A 24,931-nucleotide genomic window follows, 5' to 3' on the forward strand; every position below is an offset into this window, starting at 1 on the left:
GTTTTTTTCTCAAGAACTCTGCAACACTGCAGTATACAAAGAGGGAAAGCTTAAAAAGCTTAAGTCAGACAAAATGTTAGGGGCTGCTCTTGCTATCATAAGCCAACATGTGCAAGGTGCTGTGGGTGGTGATGTTGTGAATGCTGCTGAGCAACCCACAGTGAGGAGACAGAGAAGAGTGTACAGACCCAGGGTAACCTACCAGGAGCAACATGAGCTGGAAATAGTGGAGCACTATAGGGTGGACAGAGACCTCCTACAGCAAATTGTTGAGCTGTGTTGGCCACGCCTCACACAGAACCAACAGAGGTAAACCCACCCAGTGGATACCAAGGTATGTGTTGGCCTAAGAATACTAGCTACAGTTACCTTCCAAAGACCAACTGATGATATGATGGGGATTTCACAGGCATCAGCATCCAGGGTACTCCACCAATTCCTGGATGCCATGTCAGCACATGTCGGTGACCACATATATTTCCCCAACACCTGTGAGGCATTAGCCAGCAATATGCATCTTTTCCACCAAATAGAACAATACCCTGAGGTAGTGGGTGCAACTGACTGCACGCACATATGCATGAAAGCACCACCCAGTGAGTGGGGTAGTCTACATCAAGTGCAAGGGCTTCCCCTCCATCAACTACCAGTTTGTTTGCGATGCCCAGGGCATAATAATGAATGTGTGTGCTGGATGCCCTGGAAGCTATCACGATTCCCACATTTGGCATCTGACCGAGCTGTACCAGTTATTTGCCAATGGGGACATTCCCTATGGTCACCTAGTAGGGGATGCTGGATACGCACTGGAGCCATGGCTGATGACACCGATCAGAAATGCACACACACCTGAACAAGAACTCCATAATGAGGCACACGCACAAACAAGAATAATAATTGAATGTGTGCTTGGGATGCTCAAGTCACGGTTCTGGTGCCTGGACACATCTGGTGGAGCCTTGCAGTACTCACCAACTACATGTAGCCAAATTGTTATGGTATGTGCTATTCTACACAATATGATCCTGCAGAAACAGCTGCAGCAGGAACAGCATAGGGCAAGGCCAAACAACCCCCTACCATTGCCAAGGCCTGAACAGGCAGAGGGTGACTCGAAGGGGGAACAACCTGAGCTTGCCCCAGTAGGCAGAAGGAGGCGTGCACAGTATGCCCTGGCCTTGGCAAAGAGGCAACGCATAGCACATACACTGACTCAGTAGGAACCCTGGAAATGACACCTCTCTCTGACTCACACATACAGTAAAAGGGATGCCTAACTTGACACTACCTGTTTTCAAACATGTATAGGGAGTGTATTATGTTCATCCAACATAGACAGCCCTGCAGCACCACCTGAGGCATGAGTATCCTATTTTAAGTAATATAAAGCACTGCTAAGCACATTTTACCAGTACTGAGCATATTTAAATACAATTGTGTGGAGCTGTGCACTGCGCTAACCAGCGCAACGTCGGGTAACGTTGAGCAATGTTGAGCAAAGTTGGGCAACGTTGGGCAAAGTCGGGCAAATTCGAGCAAAGTCGGGTAAACACGCTCACACCTGCTTTACTGTTTCTTAACCAGTCAGGTCTGCCCAGCAGGAAAATAAAGAGTAGTGACAGGGCTTGAACTCAGGATACTGTGCACTATAGTCACAGTACTGAACCACTAAGCCATGACAGCATTTCATAAACATGCACTTTCAACAGACACATATCTATCAAAGGAATTTTAAATATTGCCAACATCAGCTAAGCAGGCGTGTCCACAGCTGAGCTTTTCCAAAACTGGCCAATCACAAATAAGTGCAAGAAATGAGGCATATTTAAGCTCCACAAGTGGGAATACTTGCTATAACTGGTTGTAGCTTCCTTCTTCAATCAGCATGGCTGGTGTTGGTGAAGGTACTCGATTTAGAGCGCAACGCTGGGGCATCCAGGAGTCCAAAATTATGGTTTGGCTCCTCATCCACAAACATGAAGAAAGACTCCTTTAGGGCCAGTACCATGGTACCCAATATAAAACGGAGACCTGGAACAGTCTTGCCCATGATCTCACCAGTGCCACTGGTGTTCTTCGGACTGGTGAGTAGGTCAAGCACCATTATTCTGACTTGAAGTGGCGTGGGGGGGGGTGAACTGGACCAGTGGATCCAGGAATCCCGTACGATGCCTAATGCCCCAGTACTGAGTAAGTAGCCACTGTATTAACTAGTTAAGAATTGTCATGCTTGTCTATACTATGGATAGGTATGTCTCAATATCACTGAATTTACTTCACAGCTGCAGGTGACTGGGCTATGAACCTGCAAGTTCATGAAGATAGGCTGCAAAGGATGTGTCATGACACAGGTTAGTAATTATTCTGCATGTACTGTTATATAAAATAAATGAGAGAGCCTTCAAAAAGTCTTTTAACCCAATACATAAAGGTGTAATAATCCTTTAATAAATGTATGATTCATGGAGTGCATCTGTGTCATTTTCTTTGATATGTTGTTGTACTGTTGCATTCTACAAATAGTAGTGTTGTATTAGGCAGTGTCAACCCACACTTGGGTAGGCCCATATAACATGGATGAAGAGAGTGCCAGTAGCTTGTATGCATATGTACAGCCATCAACTGTGGGTTCATGGCCAGCATGTACAGGTTAATCTGGCACATGAGTAACCTGGTATTGTGTTCCCCAGAAATGTCAGTGTACTGCCAGAAATGTATGGAGCTGTCAACATATAACTTATACTTTCACCTGAACATATGTAGATAATTATATGAAAGTAGAGCTGTCATTGTACCATCTTAGCAGTAGTGTGTGTGAGCAATTCTCAAAATATGTTACAGTAACATCTGCATATTGGACAGTTTGTATGTAAGATACAGCTCATATATATAATGATCTAACAAAATCCAATTGCACAATATAAGGACATTGGGTAGTGTAATAATACATGTAAGGGACATATAACTGCAGTTAATAGGAATGTAGTGAAAACTAGAAGGATATATAACTTGTTAATTGAGCTATCTTTTTCCACCCTACTGTATGTGCATAAAAATGCAATTCCACACCTCAATCAGTATGTCTAATCTCAAAACATTTGTTGGGACATATGTCCTATTGGTTTATAAATATTTGCATTTATTTCTATGCATGTGCCCTGTTAAAATACCACAATATTGGTGGCCTGTTGCCATCAATTAAACCTGCATGCTGTTGTAATGCCCACTATTATTCGGTATATGCATGTGTCATGCTTGCTTTTCAACTGTTGAAAATCTGGTGTGCTGGGTTAATGGGAATACTTCTGCATGCTGTTATAACTAAATGGCAATGGTGTTGACTGTTACTAACCCATATCTTTATTAAACTCTCCAAAACATAGTTCATATGGGAAGGCCGGTCCCAGCGGACCCACCTGTCCCACCTCAGCTGGCCATGGCACCTGGCACCAGCAGATCTGGTGCCCAGCCTGGGAACTTTTCCTCTATTGGCCCTGTATCACCTTTGGGTGGAAGCGCTGCAGTGGATGGGGCTTGGACCCCACCGTGCTAGCGTGGGCAGAGAGGCATCTATCACCCTTCGTACAGTCTGGACTGTGGTGCATAGAGAGATTGAACATTCTGTTACAGAAATTCTATGCCAGCTTGAGGCCCGAGTGGCACAACTCCTGGGTCAGACTGCCTCTCCTACACAGCCCCCAGCACAGCCACCTTCTGGGCCATAAAGTTGCAATGGTGACTGCCCATGGATGGGGACCGCAGTCCCACTGTTTCCATCTGGGGGCTCATGGGCTTGCGATTTCCAAACATCCCTCCCTCTCATCCACCACATGTGTCATATACTGCCCCTGTATGAGTCTTCTTTGTCTTGTCTGTTTACCTCCCCAACCTACCCCCCCAAATATACCAACTTCCCCTACCCCACATCCCACTCTCACCTGAAAAAAAGGGCAATCTGCTCCCAAAAAAAAATTACGCCCTATACATAGCTGCCCATTTTGCACACATATCCACTGGACACATGAAATGTTATTTAATTGGCATTACAACATACTTTGTTGTCCTCACCCCTCTCTCTGGGGTTGAAGGGTTCATATCTAATTCCTAATTTATTGCATATGCACAGCTGTTGCTGTTGAAGAAATTTGCAGCTATGGATCTTACCTACCCCCGTCCTGCACATCCTGAGTTATTTTCCATACTGTTTTTTCCTCTTTGTGCCCCTTTTCACCACTTTCCTATCAACCCATTTTTCTTTTCTTTCAAAGAAATTAGTGCAGGGGTGAGCGGGAGTAAGCACTATTAAGCAGTAGTTAGCGGGTTTGCGTGAGTTTGCGCTTGGCTAAGCCATGCACAGCATTGCGCAAACCTGCGCAAACCCGCTTACAACTGCTTAAAAGTGCCTTAGTCACTCTGTATGTGAGGGCCCTTGTTCTGCTCTGGAACAAAATAAAACACCTCTGTAAGTCTCGAACCCCGGACCTTGCACACACTACACAACATGAAGTACCACTAAGCCACAGTAGATATACATCAAGCTGGTGCTTAAATAATTATATCATGCATCAGAATGAATTAATGTAAAGGAAAATTAGGAATACCATACCACACAACTTGTTCTGTGGATGTTGGCCAACAGCTGTTGTGGGATTACATTACATGACTGTGATAAGAGAAGCAGCCATTCTAGCAGGAAATAATGTTACACCATCACCTTACAACCCCACACAGTATCACAGCAGGACAAACACTGGCATATCTGTTTAGGGCAGAGGTCATACCTCTCAACTGTCCCTAAATGTCAGGGACAACCATGATTTTGACCCAAATTTTAGCTCTGTCCCTCTGAATCCCTCCTAAAACTACTGACTTTGGGCAGAAAGGTGGTGAAGTACACTTAATGAATAATGACAATAATTAAGAGTTATACACTTCTTTTACTTCAGAAAAGGTGTATTAATTCATATGCTCTGATTCTCTCAATGTTTCAACTTAATGGCACTAATATTTTAAAGGTGTCCCTGATTGTCCCTGAGTTTTTCTTGACTTTTTCCTGATTCTGTTCAAATATGTATCTGATTGGTTGAGAGGTCTGGCAGAGGCAGAAACAAAGAGGCATATTAGCTTTTCTGTTGTTATACACTGTACAAATAACTTTGGAAGGAGTTTTGGAAACATACCCTTATGTAGGAATAAAACATTGAAATACAAATGGATGTAGCCATGTACTGGTAGCAACCAGCTGGAAGAATGCCATTGTTCTATTGCTGAAAAGACCTGTGTGGTTCACAGACAAAAAATAACAGGCTATTTTCTGGTTATCATGTGGCTAGGTCCACAGTTGGGAGTTATGCAGACAGACTTCATGCCTTGATAAACTAACATGTACACAGCAACCCTGTAAGTCCTAGACATACTGGAAAATGACCAAACTAATGAACCAATGTAAATGAAAAGCCACCAGCCAGATGAATAAATCCAATTTAATAACGAAATAAAACCTGTACAGCCACAAAACAAACTTTAAAAACGCCCCAAAAAAAGAACACAAATATATGTAAGCGCTTTCATTTAAAAGTTTTAAACTTCATCAGACAATGAACTCCATGACATCACATCCTTTTATAACCTTCACCAAATTCAAAAAGTGTGCCAAATTCTAAATCAAATTGGGGCATGCTCAGTTGTAAATAAATGGAAGATAGAATTTCTAAGTAACCAAAAATCAGGGAATGCATAAATACAATGGATATAAAATAGCTGAATGGAATTAATTATATTAAACACTAATGTACATATTAAAATTACATAGTAATAAATAAATAAATAAATACATATTATATTATTAATAGAAACTCAAACATTGTCCAATCCCTTAAAAAATCAAATGATTATACTATACAAAACAATTTCACACACCACTTACCTATCATTTAATTTATGCCTATAATTAACCAATAATAATATATATTATACAAAAACCATTTCATCCATAACTAAAATTAAATTTAATATTATAATTAAAATGTGATATTTTAACTAATTATATTATATTATATTAAACGATTACTCCATAGCTTCCTTCAAAATTAATTTAAAATTCTTAAAATAAATTTTGTATTAAGCTTTAATTTTATTACGAGTTAACGCTTTTAATTTTAGAAATGGCCCTATAGAACTCCTTTCATTTAAACCTGACCAAGAATCTGCTTGTAATTTTATTTGCCAGATAAGTTCTCTTTCTTCCAAAATTAAATTCCAAGGAGTCTTATCTTTTATTTCCACTTGATTTATCACCAGATAATAAAATTTATGATTAATACATTATTCATTTTCTTATTCTTTATTGCATATTCATGCTCATAAATTCTCTGTGTGGACATTCTTTCAGTTTTACCTACGTAAAAAGAGGTACAGGAATTACACCTCGCTAAGTAAAAAACTGCTTTGGATTTACAATTAAATTTCTTTTTCACGTAATATTTCTTATTATGTATACTGAAACTATCTCCTTCTTGGATTTTATAGCACCATTTACATGCTCCACATTTATAGTTTCCAATCCTCATTTTTTCTTTTACCCCTTTATTATTAGTAGATTTCAATAGGTCTTTAAAACATTTCCCTTTTCTATAAACTATCTTGGGAAATTGATTTATATGTTTTTACACTGAGAATCTTCAATTAATATTTCCCAGTTATTAGTAAATACATCTTTCAAGATTTGATAATCTTGTGTAAAAGTGATTATTAAAGCTTTTGGAAATTCTTCATATTTACTGTTCATATATTCACTAGGGGAATCAAAACTATTATTGGTACTCCTATCATCAGAACAAAATGTGCTTACATTACTATCATTCTCATCAACTAATTCGCTTTTAATTTTCAAAATTGGCTTAAAATAGCCATTTCTTCTTTTTTGATTAACTTCCAAAATTAGTTTATCTATTAGCCATATGGGGTATTCCTTATTAATAAACATCCTTCTTAAATGTTCACACTCTTTTGTAAAATCAGAGAATTTAGTAATAATTTGAGCGGCCCTAACTAACTGGCCTTTAATTACAGATTTTTTCTGATGTTCAGGATGTGCGCTAGTATAATGAATGAAGCCATTGGAATACGTTTTTTCCTATGAATTAAAGAAATATAAGCTTTAGCTTCATAATCTTTAATCAAATTAATATCCAAATAATTAATTTCATCTAAATTAACATTCCATGTAAATTTAAAAAAGTTTTTGGTTCCATTAATATAATTTAAAAATTCATTTAAAATATCAATATTTTCCTTCCAAATTAGACAAATATCATCTTGGAACCGGTGATATGATTTAATATAACTATAATATTTACTGTTAAATATAAACTTCCGTTCCCAAACCATCATAACTAAATTTGCATAAGTCCCCCTGCAAGGTGACCCCATGGCTATACCTTTTCTTTGGATATAATATTGATTATTAAACCTTATATAATTATTATTTAATACAATTTCAATAAGTTCAATTAAAAGGTTATTCAAATCTTGTTTGAAAGAAAATTCAAATAAAATTTCACTAATCCATTGGAGGCCAATATTTTGGGGAATTACTGTATATAAATTGCATACGTCTATTGTAACTAGAACATCCTTAGCATCAAACAAAATTTGATTTATATGATCCAAGAATGTCCAAGAATCTTTACAAATATATTCTTCCTTCACTATTAATTTTTTAAATTCATAATCTACGTATTTAGCGCATGCTGACGTAATAGAATCCCTCCCATCTACTAGGGGGCTCATAGGAGATTCTTCTATGCTTTTATGCATCTTAGGATTCCCGAAAAAAACGGGAATCCTTGGTGTTAAAATATTTAAATAATTAAATAAATCAATATCTATCCATTTATCTAAAAACATGTCATTAATTTGTAGAAAAATCTTTTTATAAGCATAATTTAACTCATTCAAAGGTACTTGATCATAAGTATCTGTATTCAAAATCAATTCCATTTTCTTATTATAAAAATCATTATCCATAATAACTGCCCCCCCCTTATCTGGGTTCATAATTCTTATGTTTCCTTTCTGTAAACTTTTTAATATTTCTAATTCATCTTTACTTAAATTTGAAGGGTATTCAATTTTTCTATTAATTCTATCTAAATTCTTTAACTGGTTTTCACACATCTTTTCATATATTAAAATCTTAGGATGCAGGGGGGATTATATGTACTTGGGATGTTAAACTTATGTGGTCCATTATAAATTGAATCCTGATACATTAATGAAAAATTAATTTTTCTCAAGAACAATTTCATATCAATGATAGTTGAAGTAAAATCAAATGTATGAGAGAGTACAAATGTAAATCCCTTAGACAACAGGTTAGCGACTTCCTGATTAAACTCAATTTTAGTAAAGTTATACACTTTAAAATCACCAAGATGATTAACAATAACTTGTCGCAACCTGTTGTCTGAATCATTATCACAAGGTTTTTGCTTATGTATCCCATGCCCATTTTCATTAAAGGCAATGCCACTCTACCAGATCATGCTCTCCATTTTTTGTCCTTCGGTCTGGCTCCTTGAAACCCCGCTGTTTGTTGATTAGCATGAGGGGCTTTATTTTTAAGCCTTTCTGAATGTCTTAATTCAGGGTATTCATCATTATATGCAAAGTCATTTTGTAAGTTCCCATTATATTGGCCTTCCCCCGCAGGGTCAGATCTATGAAGATGGTTTGAAACATAAGTTTTAATTTTCTTATTTTGACCTCCTTGGGGCCTGGGATAGGCTACCCCATTAGCATATTGATTAATGTCTCTTTCGATTTTTTTTTGTTTTGCCATTCTTTAATTTAGTAATATATTGATCGATGCTATTGTAGATCCTAATCATATCGTACTGAACAGTTTCAAAAGAGCCATCTGTTCTGATCGTTTTATCAAGCTCATCAAGCTTTAAAATCAGTTTATCTATTTCTATTTGATTATACTTAATTAATATATTGAGAAGATCCTTTCCACAATGATCAAATAACTGCAACAAGTCCATATGCATGGGTGAATTGTATACTAGCCCAATAGGGTACTGCCATAAGCACAACCCTTTGGGAATAATATTCAGTTTAATGCACTCCCTCAAATAAACGTTCTCGAGTTGCAACTTCCTACATTTCATCAATTTAATGTCAAAGTCATTCAATTTATAATCAATATCATTGTTATCGTTATTACCTCCATTAAAATGTCCAGAAAAAACAAACAATGATCCCAACCATTCATTTAACATCGGAACAGTTTTCCTTAGTCCTTCTCTGTGCCCAAACAATTTTTGTGAACAAAATCCACTTCCTTGACCAAAATTACTTGGCTGCATTCCTTGATTAAGAAAGGTATCTTCCGCCTTATCACCGGTCTCGGTACCATTAACTTCCATAATGCCCTTCTGATTGTTTAAACATGCTGGAGTAATATTAAAATCAAAATTAGGTTGCAAAGCTACTTCTTTTGTATGGTCATTTGTATGGCTGCCATCAGCGTTATTTAATTTCTCATATAAAATGTCCACACGTTGAGTTAATTTAAGTATCAAAGCTGTTAAATTACCAATCGACCCTTCAGTTCCTTCGATGGAATCATCCAGCTGTACGGCTATTTCGTCAGAACAAGCTATAGACATACTGGAAAATGACCAAACTAATGAACCAATGTAAATGAAAAGCCACCAGCCAGATGAATAAATCCAATTCAATACTGAAATAAAACGTGTACAGCCACAAAACGAACTTTAAAAATGCCAAAAAAAAAACAGAACACAAATATATGTAAGCGCTTTCATTTAAAAGTTTTAAACTTCATCAGACAATGAACTCCATGACATCACTTCCTTTTATAACCTTCACCAAATTCAAAAAGTGTGCCAAATTCTAAATCAAATTGGGGCATGCTCAGTTGTAAATAAATGGAAGATAAAATTTCTAAGTAACCAAAAATCAGGGAATGCATAAATACAATGGATATAAAATAGCTGAATAAAATTAATTATATTAATACTATATTAATATAATATAATTAGTTAAAAATATCACATTTTAATTATAATATTAAATTTAATTTTAGTTATGGATGAAATGGTTTTTGTATAATATATATTATTATTGGTTAATTATAGGCATAAATTAAATAATAGGTAAGTGGTGTGTGAAATTGTTTTGTATAGTATAATCATTTGATTTTTTAAGGGATTGGACAATGTTTGTGTTTCTATTAATAATATAATGGGCCAGATTCAGGAAGCCTCCGTGTAAGAGTTATAACTCTTACACGGAGGCTGCAGTTAAACGGTGTGATGTCAGCATGTCATGCATATGCATGAGGTGCATGAGGCATGCTGAATCACACTGTAACTCTTACACGGTCCATGTAAGAGAGTAGGGGGCATGTCCGTAGGCCAAGCCCTGCATGCGGACACGCCCCCGTAAGTGTATCATGGCTGAAAGAAAACAGCCAGGAGAGAAGCCATGGAAATGTAAACAAACACACTACACAACACATTCCCCCACAGACCATCAGTGTACAAAGTGAACAGAGGCTATAAAATGAAAATAAAAACTGTTTTATTTTTTTTAACCCCCGTAAATGTGTGCTACTGTGTGCGCTCATTGCGCGGGCATGCTACTAGCGCAACTGCAGTAAGCAATCAGTGGAAAAGGATATGAGAACTACATATGCAAAGTAAGCCAAGAAGAAATAGCTTAGCGGTAGAGTCGCCGGCTTAAGAGTAGGCAGGCAGGGTTCGAGCCCACACAACAACTTTTTTTTTTGTAAATAAGCACTAAAAAAGCCCCTGACAGTATTGTCCAAATGTAAAAGTATACCCTTTTGTAAAATGGAATGAAATGGAGCATACATATTGAAGTAACACAATAATAAAAATAATTAGAAATGTACCGATAGCTAAGCTGCTGTGAGACACAGTGCCCGTAGCTGCGTAGTGTTTAAAAAGCTGCAATCGGTATGCCCGTTGCTAAGCACCGGTTTAACAGGCTGAAACTGTTTGCAACTAGCTGTGCTTAGCTCAACATGTGTGTCACTGGCCAATTAAGGTTTATCCCAGCACACACCGTTTGCGCGCCGCTTCCACAAGCTAACTGCCAGTGCGCATGCGTTAGCTCCGCGCAAACGAGCGCAGATCTGCTTTTAAGTGCTTAAAAGCGCTTATGGCATGTTTGATTGACAGGTCCACAACTCATTTCTGTCAGGAAAATTAAAAATCAGTGGTTAGATTCGAACCCAGGATACCATGTACTAGAGTCAAGGTATTAAACCACTAAGCCATGACAGCAATACCTTGAAAAGCAGAAATAGCATATATATGGGATAAAATATAGAATGGAGCATGATAAAGCATTTTCAGTGAAGTAGATACAATTCCAAAACGGCCAATCAGAGAAATGTGCGGGAAAAGCAGCATATATAAGCCCCATAGGTGGGAATACACACTATAACCGATTGTAGAACAGACCTGCAGTCAGAATGAGTGGAGTAGGTGAGGGACGTTGCTTTCGAGCACAGCGTTGGGGCATTGAGGAGTCCAGATACATGGTCTGGCTCCTTGTCCATCATCACGAGGCCCAACTCATGCAGGGCCAGGTCTCATGGGGAGCGTACAGGGCGGAGGCATGGGACCAGTTGGCTCGTGATCTGACCAGTGCTACTGGCATTCCACGCACTGGTGAGCAGGTCCGTCACCACCATGCGGACCTGAAGTGGCGTAAGCAAGACCAGTTGACCCAATGGATCCAGGAGGCCCGGGATATGCCCAACGCCCCACTACTGAGTAAGTTACATTTTACTCATGTATGTAAGAATTTCAACTAGCTGATACCATGGAGATGTGTAGTCCAATATTACTTTGTTTGTATTCCAGCTGCAGGTGTCCGCTCTGCGAACCGTGAGACGATGATCAGACTGCTGCGCCACCATGCAGGTTAGTAACCCCATCTAGTACTTGTAAATAAATATTATAGTGTAGCATGTATAAGAACACTGCAGTGTATTGATTAAAAGTAATCTAATGTGCAAGCAAGAATTGAAAGTTTGCAGGTATGGCTGCAACAAGTTCATCAGTATGCAAGTGTGACTGGAAAAATAATATATAGAAATAAATAGTGCTGTAATACAGATGTCCCACCATTAAATAAATGTAGTATAACCTGCAGTAGTCTCCAGAGTACAGCTTCAGAATCTGAGGTAGTCACATGTGTGATTTATCCCCTGTTGAAATGCTGAATCATGACAGAAGTGAGGCTGTTGGAAAGTGTTTGAATCACCACAGGTCTAATATGTGAACAAAGCCTAGAAGTACCAACCTGAACTGTGAAGTTGCAGGATGTGTGAGAGTGACAGAAAGGGTCATGTATGAATAAATAAAGTAGTAATAACCCCTGAATATATTAGCCCCAGTGTGTTTCCACAGAACTAAATGCATGTGTGAAGTACAAATTAGCATCCCAAACTGATTTCAGTGTGTCTGAATCTGGAATGTCAAGGCCAAAATCTGTATATGGTGATAACAGTAAACAATTTGCAGATAGAATGAATGATTATCTGACAGACTAAACAGCCATAGTTGTCCCCTGTCCTGTCATCAAAGTGTAGCAGGATGATGTATCTGATCAAATTAAAATAAGTAGGATAGTGATGTATTTGTAACAGGTGTAGCATGACAGTCAAATAAAAATCATTTTGAAACATCAGCCTCAACTTAATTGTGTACCTCTTACAAATGTATATCAATGTGTAACTTATGAATGTGTCATCACTTTCTATCTCCACCCAACCCTATAATTCCATATAACAACACCCAATAAATATTGGTATGTGAACATTTCATTAACCATGGACATTTATCCGTTCCAAACATATATGCATGTCTGTTTGTGCATGTGCCCTGTTCATACCTGCAAATCTGATGGCCTGTTGCCATTAATCAACCCTGCATGTTGTTTGATTGTGTATTTCCGTTCAAATAATGCATGTGATATTGATATGCCCCTTGTTCAATGGTGTTAATATCTGGGTGTTTGTTTAATGGGAATACCAATGCATGCTGTTACAACTAATCTGAATGGAATAATATGCCACTAACCCAAACTAACATAACTACTCACAAACCTAGAACGCTTGGGAAGGCAGGTCCCAGCGGACCCACCTCTCCCACCTCAGCTGGTGACTGCACCTGGCACTAGTGCCCAGGCCGGACCCTCCTCCGGTGGCCCTGTGCCACCTTCGGGTGGAAGCGCTGCAGGGGATGGGGCCCGTCCCCCCTCTGCAAGTGTGGCCGGAGGAGTTTGTCCACTCACCCTCCAAGGTGTCCGGTCTGTGGTGCGAAGGGAGATCCAAGACTCTGTCCTTGGGCCCCTACACCAGCTCGAGGCTCGTGTGGCACAGCTAACGGCCCTGGCCATTGCCCCGCCTACACAGCCCCCAGCACAGCCCCGTCCTGGGCTGTGAAGGAACAGTGGCAACTGCCTATGGGTGGGGATATCAGTTCCACTGTTGCCATCTGTGGGCTCATGCGTCTTGGATATCCCAACCTCCGTCCCCGTCAATTGTGTAACCCCCCCACGTGTGTCATACACCACCCCTGTATGTGTCTTATCTGTCTTTTCTGTTAACCTACCCAACCTACCTCCCCAGCTATACCGACTTCCTTCACCTGACATACCACTCTCCCCTGAAAAAAAAAAAAAAGGGCACTCTGTACCCACAAAAAAATTACGCCCCATACATAGCTGTCCATGTCGCATACATGTCCGCTTGACATTGAAACTGTTAATTACAATTGGCTCTACAACAAACATTAATGTTGCCCTGACACCTCTCTCAGGGGTGGAAGGTTTCAAATGTCTCTCTAAAATACATGGAAATGCACAGCTGTTGCTGCTAAAGACATGGGCATCTATGGGCCTTACCTACATCCCTCCTGCAAATCCCACGCTTGTTTCCCTACTGTCCCTCTTTGTGACCCCTTTTTCACCACTTTCCTGTCACCCCTTTTTCTTTTCTTTCAAAGAAAATAGCGCGGAGCTCACCGTCAGTGCGCATGCGTGAGCTCCGTGCAAACGAGCGCAGACCTGGTTTTAAGTGCTTAAAAGTGCCTTTATGGCACTTTGATTGACAGGTCCTGTACTCATTTTGAAAGTCTGGAAAGAAAAATAAAATCCCACTGCCATTCTCGAACCCAGGACCTTGGTAACATTAGTCTGTATGACCTACCACTAAGCCCTGACTGCCATACAAGAATATAGTGCTAAAATAAATATAACATGTAATAGTAGGAATCAATATAAAGACAATATAGGAGGTGTACTACCCAATACATCTCAGGTAGAGTTTTAATGTCCGAATTACTGGATTCCCACACTAGTTCAGTGTTAACAGAAACAGCCCTACTAATTGTTCACTTGTACATAATAATGTAAGGTAATGTACACATAAGAAGATATGTAAATGTACACATACATATATATAAATATATAGTAATACATAGAAATATAGTCGTAGGTGTCAGTATCCATACGCACTCACTACAGGAGACAGTGAAGATAAATGCAGCATCCAGAATCTGCAACACAGCCTGACTCCTGTGAGACCTACTAACCCCTTAACTGCTGGAAGGTGCCTCCAGCACTTTGATTGATAGACCCTGTACTCAATTTGAAAGCAAAATACAAGCATACTAGTAGGCCCTACCACAAGACCATTGTAACACTAGTCTGTATGACCTACCAGCAAGACATGACTCGCATACAGGAATATAGTGCTAAATAAGTGGAACATGTAATAGTAGGAATGAAGATAAAGGCAATATAGTATGTGTACTATCCTAAGCATGTCAGACAGACCTTCACTGTCCCAATTACTGGATTCCCATACTAGTGTGTGTTAACAGAAACAGCCCTGAAAATTGTTAGCTTGTACCCAATATTGTCAGCTAATGTACATATATGACAGTATGTATATGTACACATATGTATATATAGCAATACATAATAAATATAGTTGTGGGTGTCAGTATGCATACACACTCACTACAGGGAACAGGTGGGAGAAATGCAGCAACCTGAATTCACAACACAGCAAGAAGCATGAGAGATGTACTAACCTTCACACTCACAGAACATTTTCCAACAGCATACCAGCATGGTCCACACCCTTACAATCTGAAAGGGCAACGCCTATCTCACATACCTTTTTATAGCACTGTCCTGAAATCACAGTGAGACATGCAAGCAGTACACAACTGGCTGTATGCAATTAGCCAATGCTGCCTTACAATTGGTGCAGAGGCCATCACATGGGCCTATGCAGATACCTACAAAAGCATTCAGTACCCACACTCCACATATGCAATACAATCATTACACAAACCTGAGAAAGAGAGAGAGAGAGAGAGAGAAACAGAAATATGAAAATAAACAGACTGACAGCAGAAAAACCAGCAGCAGCAGCAGAAAACTGCAAGCAGCAAGCAGCATCACTGATACAGCAACAGCTGCCACAAACAAAGGTAATGCAAAGTAGCAGGTTAATACTGTGTTTACTGTGACACCTCCAAATGTATCATAGTTCACTATCTATAGGTATGTCCATGAGATAGGTTGTGTGTACATAGTCCTGAAATATATACATATGTAATATTGCTGTACATGTTGCCCATACTTAAAACTTCTATAGCTGAGAACACAAGGCCAGTTGTGCATATGATGCAGTAGTTACCAGGGTCAGTAGAGGTTACTCCTCATTGGTGTGGGACCACTGTGTATGTATGGCACTGTTCAGGTACATATCCCGTAGTATGGCTAGGGATTAATATCAGTCTGTCATGTGGTGCTATGTCCTCCAGGGGTGAATGTAGCACATATCCAGGGATACCATTTCGTAACAGTGATGCTATGTGTTCTGCAATGATGAGGGTGGCTCTCACCTGGACATGTGAGAGGATAGGGAGGTTACAGTCATCTGGGATAACTAAAACCACATGTGTAGGAGAATGGGGGGGTACCTGCACCTAAACTGTCTGCAACAATGTTGCCAATATCTGTGCATTTGGTGAATGTGAAGCATCTTAACACTGCTGACCAAAGATGCCTTGCCATCATGTGAATCTGCCCTGTGCTGCAGTAGCCTCCTACTATTGTTATACAATATACCTGTATCTGTAGTCCACTGGACAGGATTAATAAGTGGTGTGCAGTTGTTCTGGGTTAGATATGTGTGTGCACAGTACATGCAGTATGTGGGATGTCTGTGGTAAGCATATGCAAAGGTGCTGGCGGTGTGTGTTGTGGCTTCCACTGGCCCAATGGGCTGCATGGATAGCATCACTGTCATAACTAGTGAATAACTGTGTAATTACATGCATACATAGCAAGGTAGTGTACTGTGCTTGTGGTGTTGTTCGGATATGCATATCCAGGCTGAGTAATGTGTGTCCACATCACAGGGTTGGATGGCAACACACATCCAGTATGTAGGGATGAACACCCAGAATGTGTCAGACGTGTCGCCTGTGCAGAAATATCCATTATCCGATATCATCAGTTCAGAGATGTAATGTGCATCAGGTACTGTGGTGCCCTGATTGCCACATCAAACATGTTTCCCATATGGAAATGCACACACAGACACTTCCCACATCCACACACTTGCCACATACAGGCTTCAAAACACTATCTAGGTATATTCTGGTACATGTGCGTGTTACAGTAGCATGTAACACTATACTGAGTACTGGCAGTTGTCTGTTGTCATGTTGTTTGTATAGAATAAAAGAAATGTTTGATTATCCTACTTTGTTTTGTGGACATTACTTGAAGAAGTGTTACCTTACATGTGTTATTGGTACCACCACCTTCTCTTTCGTAGTTTTGTTTGTATAGGGTGCTGTCAACATCACTGCTTGTTAAGGGTAATGAGCATCCTGCAGTGCATAGCCCCATGTGGCAAAAGCCACATCCCACCCCCATCATTGTGCACACACACTAACCCCACCCACAGTAAAACACATGCTTTCCATTTGTAAGATTCAAACCCATACCTAACTGTGTTATGTCAGTAGAAACAGACACATTAGCAGAGTGTGCTATATGCAGTAGTTGTGGAAATCTTTTCTAATGCTGTACTTAGAGGGTGCTGACATAATCTGTGTGTAGGAGGAGGGATGTGCACCCTGTAGTGTGTTCTCCCAGTTGGCAAAAGGCACTTATCTCTCCCACCATAGTGCACACACATAAACCCCACTCATACTAACACACATACATTCCCTTTGCAGGATTTAAACCCCTACCTAACTATGTTATGACACTGGAGAAAGATGCATTAGCAGAGCACGCTATGCGAATTACTGGTGGACTTTAATACAGGTAATATAGTTATAGAGTCCTGACATCATCAGTGTTTCAAAAGGGGGATCTGCATCCTGTACTGTACTGTCACAGCTGCTAATATGGGCATTTCCCACACACACATCGATGTGTTCGAGGTTTGCATATGTGGGGGATCCAGTACTCCAGTGTGATTTGTATATGGTTTGATTGCAACAATGAGAGATATACTCCCAGTGGTGAGCATTTGGTACTCATGTTTGTGATGATCAGGTCTAGTATATCTGCCCCTCTTGTGGGAAGGTTGGTTACCTGTTTCATAGCTGAAGAATGTCTGATCTATGTGAACCCTAGAGCTTGGGTATTGTGGCTTGTGTAATGTTCACAGTCTATGTTTGGGTATCTGATGTCACCCAGTATGATGGTGTTTGCAGAGAAATCTATACTCTCCTGTGTCAGCATGAAGGCTGTGTGGGAGTCCTGAGTTTGAGAGGGTGCTGTAAGAGCTCCTCTGTGTCTCTTTCCATGTGGTCCAGGGAGGTACGTCTCAGGTTGTTTGCACCAGCATGGACAATGCCTGCCTCATAGTTGTACCTGCTGTGGAGTGACCTGTGTGCCTGTGTTATGTGGCACATTCTATCACCCGACAGGTAGCTAAATGTGACCCTCACCTTGCTCTGTCTGTGGGCGCACGCCTGTCAACAACTCATGTCAAGCAAGTTCACACCCCTCATAAATGATGTGGAAACCTTCAAAGGCCCCAGGCCTGTTGAAAATATGGACCAGACTGCAGATACCTGTATAAAGGCATTCTATGGACACATTCAGGAATGCATGGATCATGACACCACATATGAAAGCATGACCCAATTCTCCAAAGGCAGATGTCCTGGGTGCCGGACACCAGCCATAAACACACTATACAATAGAAGGATGATGCCACCACATGATACAACAACCTCCCAAAATGTAAAGGCACCACTGATGGTTACTGGAAGGCAACTACAGGCACCCATACAATTGTCTAAGGCCATCTTTGAGAGAAGATTCCACAAGCCACTGAGGATAATCACAAGGCTGTCTGTAGTTATGCTCAGAGGTAATCCAAGATGTCACACAAATACAAAACACACAGACATTGCCATCATCCTAGTGGACAGGTTCACTGCTGCCTTCTCCCCCCCACCACACCGAAAGGGCAAATATGTCTTGCGGCAGAGTGCCGCCCCCCCTGACATCACAGATGCTCAGGTAAGAGATGCCCTTCCCAAAGCAATAAACACTGCATCAATGGGACCAGACAATGTCCCAGGCTGTGTCCTACATGAACCACAAGAAGAGCTACACCCAGACATAACACCACTGTTCAATCCCGGACTTACTACACGATATGTGGCCAGAGAGTGGCGTACAGCAACAGTGGTCCCCCTACATTCAGGTGGTGCCTTCACGGATCCTGGACACTATTCGCCCCATATGTCTGACTAGCTTTGTCTGCAAAGCTATGGCAACGATCAACATGAACCTCACATATCTAGATATTGTGTACCTACAGACATGTCACCATACACAGTTTGGCTTTGTTAATGGCAGATCCTGCCTCTCAAACCTGTTTGATTTCTGTGAAACAGTCACCAAGGCCACTGTCAAGGGGAAGGAGGTCTACACAGCCTACCTGGACCTTGCATAAGCCTTTGATACAATACCCCACTTGTGCATTATAGGGAAGCTCATCGGTGTACATATTAACCCCTATGTCACTATGGTTATTACACACTGGCTCAAGGGCAGAACACACATGGCTAGACTTGCTGGAGCCATGTCAGCCTCCAACCTGGTACAAGTGGTGTCCCACAAGGCTCAGCCCTGGGAGCTGTCATGTTCATCATATATTTACCATAGGTACAGGCCAACATGGAAGTACTGTGGCTGAGCAAGTCGCAGGTGACTGCAAACCCTACTTGGTGGCATACTGCCTCTTCATAGGCAATCTGTGCCTGACATATAAAGCCATGTCAAACCCTCACTTAATGGCCATGCTGCACCTCAGAATATCCAGATCCCATCAGGATACATGCTGGAACGACTTGAACCTCAGGAGTGGTATACATAGGACATGCTGGAGGGGCACATTCACAACTCTGGAGGCTCCCTTCATTCTTGAATATTATCCCAATAGAGGTTAGGCAGACTGACTCAGTGACTGTCTTCAAGAGTGATATTAATGACTGGATGTGACATTGTAGGGTTACCCTGGTATCACTTATGTGTCACTGTGAGACAGAGGCACAGTATACTAACCTTGGAAAAGGGCATAGCAAGACAGATTTACAATGCATGTTGAAAGCCACACACATTCTGCATAGGGGGATACATGTCCTGGGCAGACATCCCTGTATGAACCTATGGACCTATGTATCTTGTTCACCATTGGCCCTATGTGCTGTTAATCACCAATGCAATCTCAATACTATGGTAGCATGTGCACAGGTCAGTTGTCAGTCACCTCTATGGTACAGTTGTGGGATATGTGTGTCATGTAGTACTGTCACAGCTGCCACATGTACACAGTCAACCCTATCCCCTGCCCATGGATGTACAACACATGTATGAGATGGAAACACATGGCCGAACTGTGGTTGGCATCAGACCCTCACCAGGGATTCTGACATATTACTGAATGCTAATGAATTAGTGTAGCTACGACACCCTGGCTGAATGGTTCTTAGCATGCTGTCACTGCATTGCTGTGGAGTAATGTCTTACCACTCCCACAACAGGTGAAAACATGCAGCACCTGTACATCAGCAACATGTAGACTATATGCCCCAGACCAGGTGTGCATCCCTCACTACTAGGCTGATAGCATCTACATCTCACACTGTATATACACATCCCACATGCAGCACCTGCACAGAAGACCACAGTCATAATGTTACCCTGTGCAAATACCATGTATTCACATGTGTCAGGCATCACACATGGTAACTATTGAAGGTCACAGGTGCATATGTGTATTTGGCACACACATACATCATGTGTGCATTGCCATAACTGGTTTAATCAATGTCATGCATTATTGTGAGGGACAACCCGCACACATGGGCATTCTGTGTGGGCAAAACATACGTGGCATGTCTGTACTCAAAAGCCATACATAATTGTGATATCATTTAGAAAGGGGTATGTGCATCCTGTAGTGTGTTTTCCCAGTTGCCAAAAGGGGGATTTCAGTCATACATACTTACCCCCCGCTGCACACACACTTGCTGGATCCAAACCCCTATCTAACTATGTTATGACACTAGAGATGGGCGCATTAGCACAGCGCGCTATTCGCATTACTGGGAGATTCCCTTTCACATGATATACTTATAGGGTGCTGGCATCATCAGAGTTTAGAAAGTGGAATGAGCATCCTGTGGTGTGTTTTCCCAGTTGCCAAAAGGGATGTTATTTCCATACACACTGACACACACACTTACCCCCCTGCACACACACTTGCCACATTCAAACCCCTACCTAACTACATTATGACACTAGAGACGGACGCATTAGCACAGTGTGCTGTTCGCATTACTGGGAGATTCCCTTTCACATGATATACTTATAGGGTGCTGACATCATCAGAGTTTAGAAAGTGGAATGAGCATCCTGTGGTGTGTTTTCCCAGTTGCCAAAAGGGATGTTCTTTCCATACACACTGGCACACACACGTACCTCCCTACACACACACTTGCTGGATTCAAACCCCTACTTACTTATGTTATAACACTAGAGACAGACGCATTAGCGCAGCACGCTATTCGCATTACTGGGAGATTCTCTTTCACATGATATACTTATAGGGTGCTGACATCATCAGAGTTTAGAAAGTGGAATGAGCATCCTGTGGTGTGTTTTCCCAGTTGCCAAAAGGGATGTTTTTTCCATACACACTGACACACAAACTTAACCCCCTGCACACACACTTGCTGGATTCAAACCCCTACCTAACTACGTTATGACACTAGAGACGGACGCATTAACACAGCACGCTATTCGCATTACTGGGAGATTCCCTTTCACATGATATACTTATAGGGTGCTGACATCATCAGAGTTTAGAAAGTGGAATGAGCATCCTGTGGTGTGTTTTCCCAGTTGCCAAAAGGGATGTTCTTTCCATACACACTTACCCCCCTGCACACACACTTGTCACCTGCTGGATTCAAACCCCTACCTAACTATGTTATGACACTAGAGATGGACGCATTAGCACAGCACGCTATTCGCATTACTGGGAGATTCCCTTTCACATGATATACTTATAGGGTGCTGACTTCATCAGAGTTTAGAGAGTGTAATGAGCGTCCTGTGGTGTGTTTTCCCAGTTGCCAAAAGGGATGTTCTTTTCATACACACACACTTACACCCCTTCACACACACTTGCCACTTGCTGGATTCAAACCCCTACCTAACTATGTTATGACACTAGAGACGGACGCATTAGTAGAGCGTGCTATTCAGATTACTGAAAGCTTCCTTTTCTCCTGATATACTTATAGGGTGCTTACATGATCAGTGTCTAGAAAGGGGAATGAGCATCCTCCGGTGTGTTTTCACAGTTGCTAGGAGTAACATTTGGACCAAGTGTGTGAGCATGCCCAGTTCAGCCTTCCCATGGCATGTTGTGTGAAAGATGTCTCATTTATCTAAGTGTGTGAGCATGCCCAGTGTGGGCTTTCCATATGTTGAACTCTGCAGCACATCACATTTGTGGATGAGTGTGACCTTCAACAAATACCTCCAGTTTATGGTTGTGTGTTCTGTGCCATGTTGTGTAGTTACTGTCCAGATGCTTTTTGTATGAACACAACAGGGAGTATACTGTGCCTGCAGGTTTTGCATGGGATACTTTGCACACAATTGTCAACATCCATTCATACTGACCTAACACTGTAGTACTGTATAGTGTAGTGGTTCAGTACTTTCACCGTGGTGGTCAGTATCCTGGGCTTTAGTCCTATCACTGCTTTACATTTCCATAGTGTGCACAACAGCCTGGTTAGGGTCCAGTTGTGCACATCTGCACAAAGGCGGTGCCTCTGCAGACCATGGTAATTACTGCCCCATAAGCTTAACAAGTCTAGTCTGCAAAGCTATGGAGAGGATCATAGTTGAGCTCATAAACAAAGATATGGGGGACATACAGACATTGTACCCATCCCATTTTAGCTTGGTCAAGGGCAGATCATGCCTTTTGTACTGGGTTGACATCTTCAAAACGGTCACTTAGGCCATTGTTGGGGAAAGGCAGTCCATACAGCCTACCTTGGCCTTGCAAACACTTTCAACACAATACCCCACTCAGGTATTGTGGAAAACCCTAACAACTGAAATGTAAACCCATACGTCACAAGATGGGTTGCAAACTGGCTTAAGGATGGGACCCACAGGGTTAGAGTTGCTGGCACTATGTTAGACTCCAGGCTGGTCACAGGTGGTGTCGCACAGGGCTCAGTCCTTGGCCCCCATTGTTTGTCATGTACTTCCCAGAAGTATAGGCCAACATGGGAGGACTTTGGCTGACAATGTTTGCAGATGACTGCACACTGGGCGCCATAGTGGACAGTGCATCAGACACGGATATCCTTCACAAGGGACTCACGGTAACTGATAGCTGGTGCCAGAGCCATGGCCTGAAGTCAAAGTGCACAACATGTGGCTAGAAAGACCTTCTACATTGCCCACCTGATCAGGATGGGATTCACATCCAGATCTAGTGGGTGATTGTTCCCCTGTACTCTTCACTTATCAGAACGGTGATTAAGTAGAATGCCCTATTCTGGATGTATCTCACCCAACATCTGCAGCAATTGGAGACACCCTGAATGTCCCCCACCTAAAGGATCAAGGAACCCCAACAGCTGGCATATGCTGCCAGATTGAAGACACTCCCACTCTATTCACTCACATACCGTCTGCTTAGAGGTGACATGTGCCTGACATGCAAGGCCATGTCCAAACAGGGATTAATGGACATGCTCCACCTCAGAATCGGCAGATCCATCTGAACCACTAGTGCAGGTGACTTACACCTTAGCAGGGATGTACGTTGGACATGTTGGAGGGATGGAGTTATCACCCGGAGACTCCCTATGCTGTGGAATACAATCCCGGTCCATGTGAGGCAGAGCACCTTGCTGGCTGTCTTCAAGAGGTATCTTGACCTGTGGATGGAAGGTCATACATTTAACCCGGGGATCATCACTGTGTCACTGCTGGAGAGAGGCATGACAAAATAATGGGCACAGTACTGTTTCCATATAAGGAGTGTTGTACGCCAATGAACTCTGTGCTAGGCTTATACCTGCCTTAGGGAAGATAGCCTAGTATAAACCTATGTACCTATGAACCTATCTGACCATGTTGCATTATGTTCAGATGTGAACTACTTACAACAGCCTCATCCAACATCAGTAGTGTATTCCACAACATGGGTGTACATTGGCAAACACTACCGATGTGCCCTAGGCCATTTCTAATGCTAGTCAGAGAGTGTGTTTGTCCATCAACACATTGTGAGTGTAGTTTGCCATGACATATGTCTTGTTTAGTATACAGTGCCTCTGTCTACCTGTGACATAACATTGATACCCAGGGTAAACCTCCCATCTCCCATCCACTCATTAGGATTCCTGTTGAGGGGACTCAACGAGTGTCTCTACGGACAACCTGCACTGGTAGTTTACTCATGCGTGGGGGTGGCTTCTGTGTTATGGATAATGCAGTACAGCCTGTCCTATGTATGTCAGTGCTGGGGTTCAGGTCCCTCATGTGCATAGCTCCCTGCCATTCAGATTGTACAAGGTGCAGCATGTGCATTGATTCCAGCTTGGACATGGCTTTCTACATCAGGCACAGCTTGCATCTGGGTGGACAGCATGGCAGTGTGTGGAGCTGCACTCTGTTTAATCAGGCTACACATTACATGTGTTCCAGCTCTTTCATACTCCTGGTGAGGTACTGTTGTGGACTTTACAGGTGCTGGATGTGTCTGCATGAGGTACACCCACAGGGGCTGTTGTGGTCATTTCTAATGCTGATGAAAGATAACTGCAGAACCACAATGACCTCCCTTAGCTAGATGTCAGACAGCATGGACCATGCAATCACAAATAAAAACAGGACCCTCTCCACAAAGGGAAAGTGTCCTGTCTGGTGGACCCCAGCCATAAACAAACTGTATGACAGATGAGGGTTACTAATGCAAGACAGAGCTACATCTCCAAAAGGGAAGACAGCTGTGATCAGCACTAGTAGAAAGCTACATTATCTCATAAAGGCATGCAAGGTCAACTTGGGGACATAAATCACCAAAGACAATGAAGGTAACCACACTGCTTTCTTCAGTTATGTCAGACACCTGGTTGTGAACCCTCAGATATGCTCCGAGTTGGTACACAACAACATATATTCCAGTGACCTGACAGATATTGGCAACATTCCGGCGGACAGCTTCAGTGCGATTTACCCCCTCCCTCACCCCCAAAAGAAGATAGTT

The sequence above is a fragment of the Protopterus annectens genome, chromosome 8.part0 (assembly GCF_019279795.1).
Source record: "Protopterus annectens isolate FY-2018-M chromosome 8.part0, PAN1.0, whole genome shotgun sequence".
Taxonomy (NCBI): domain Eukaryota; kingdom Metazoa; phylum Chordata; order Ceratodontiformes; family Protopteridae; genus Protopterus; species Protopterus annectens.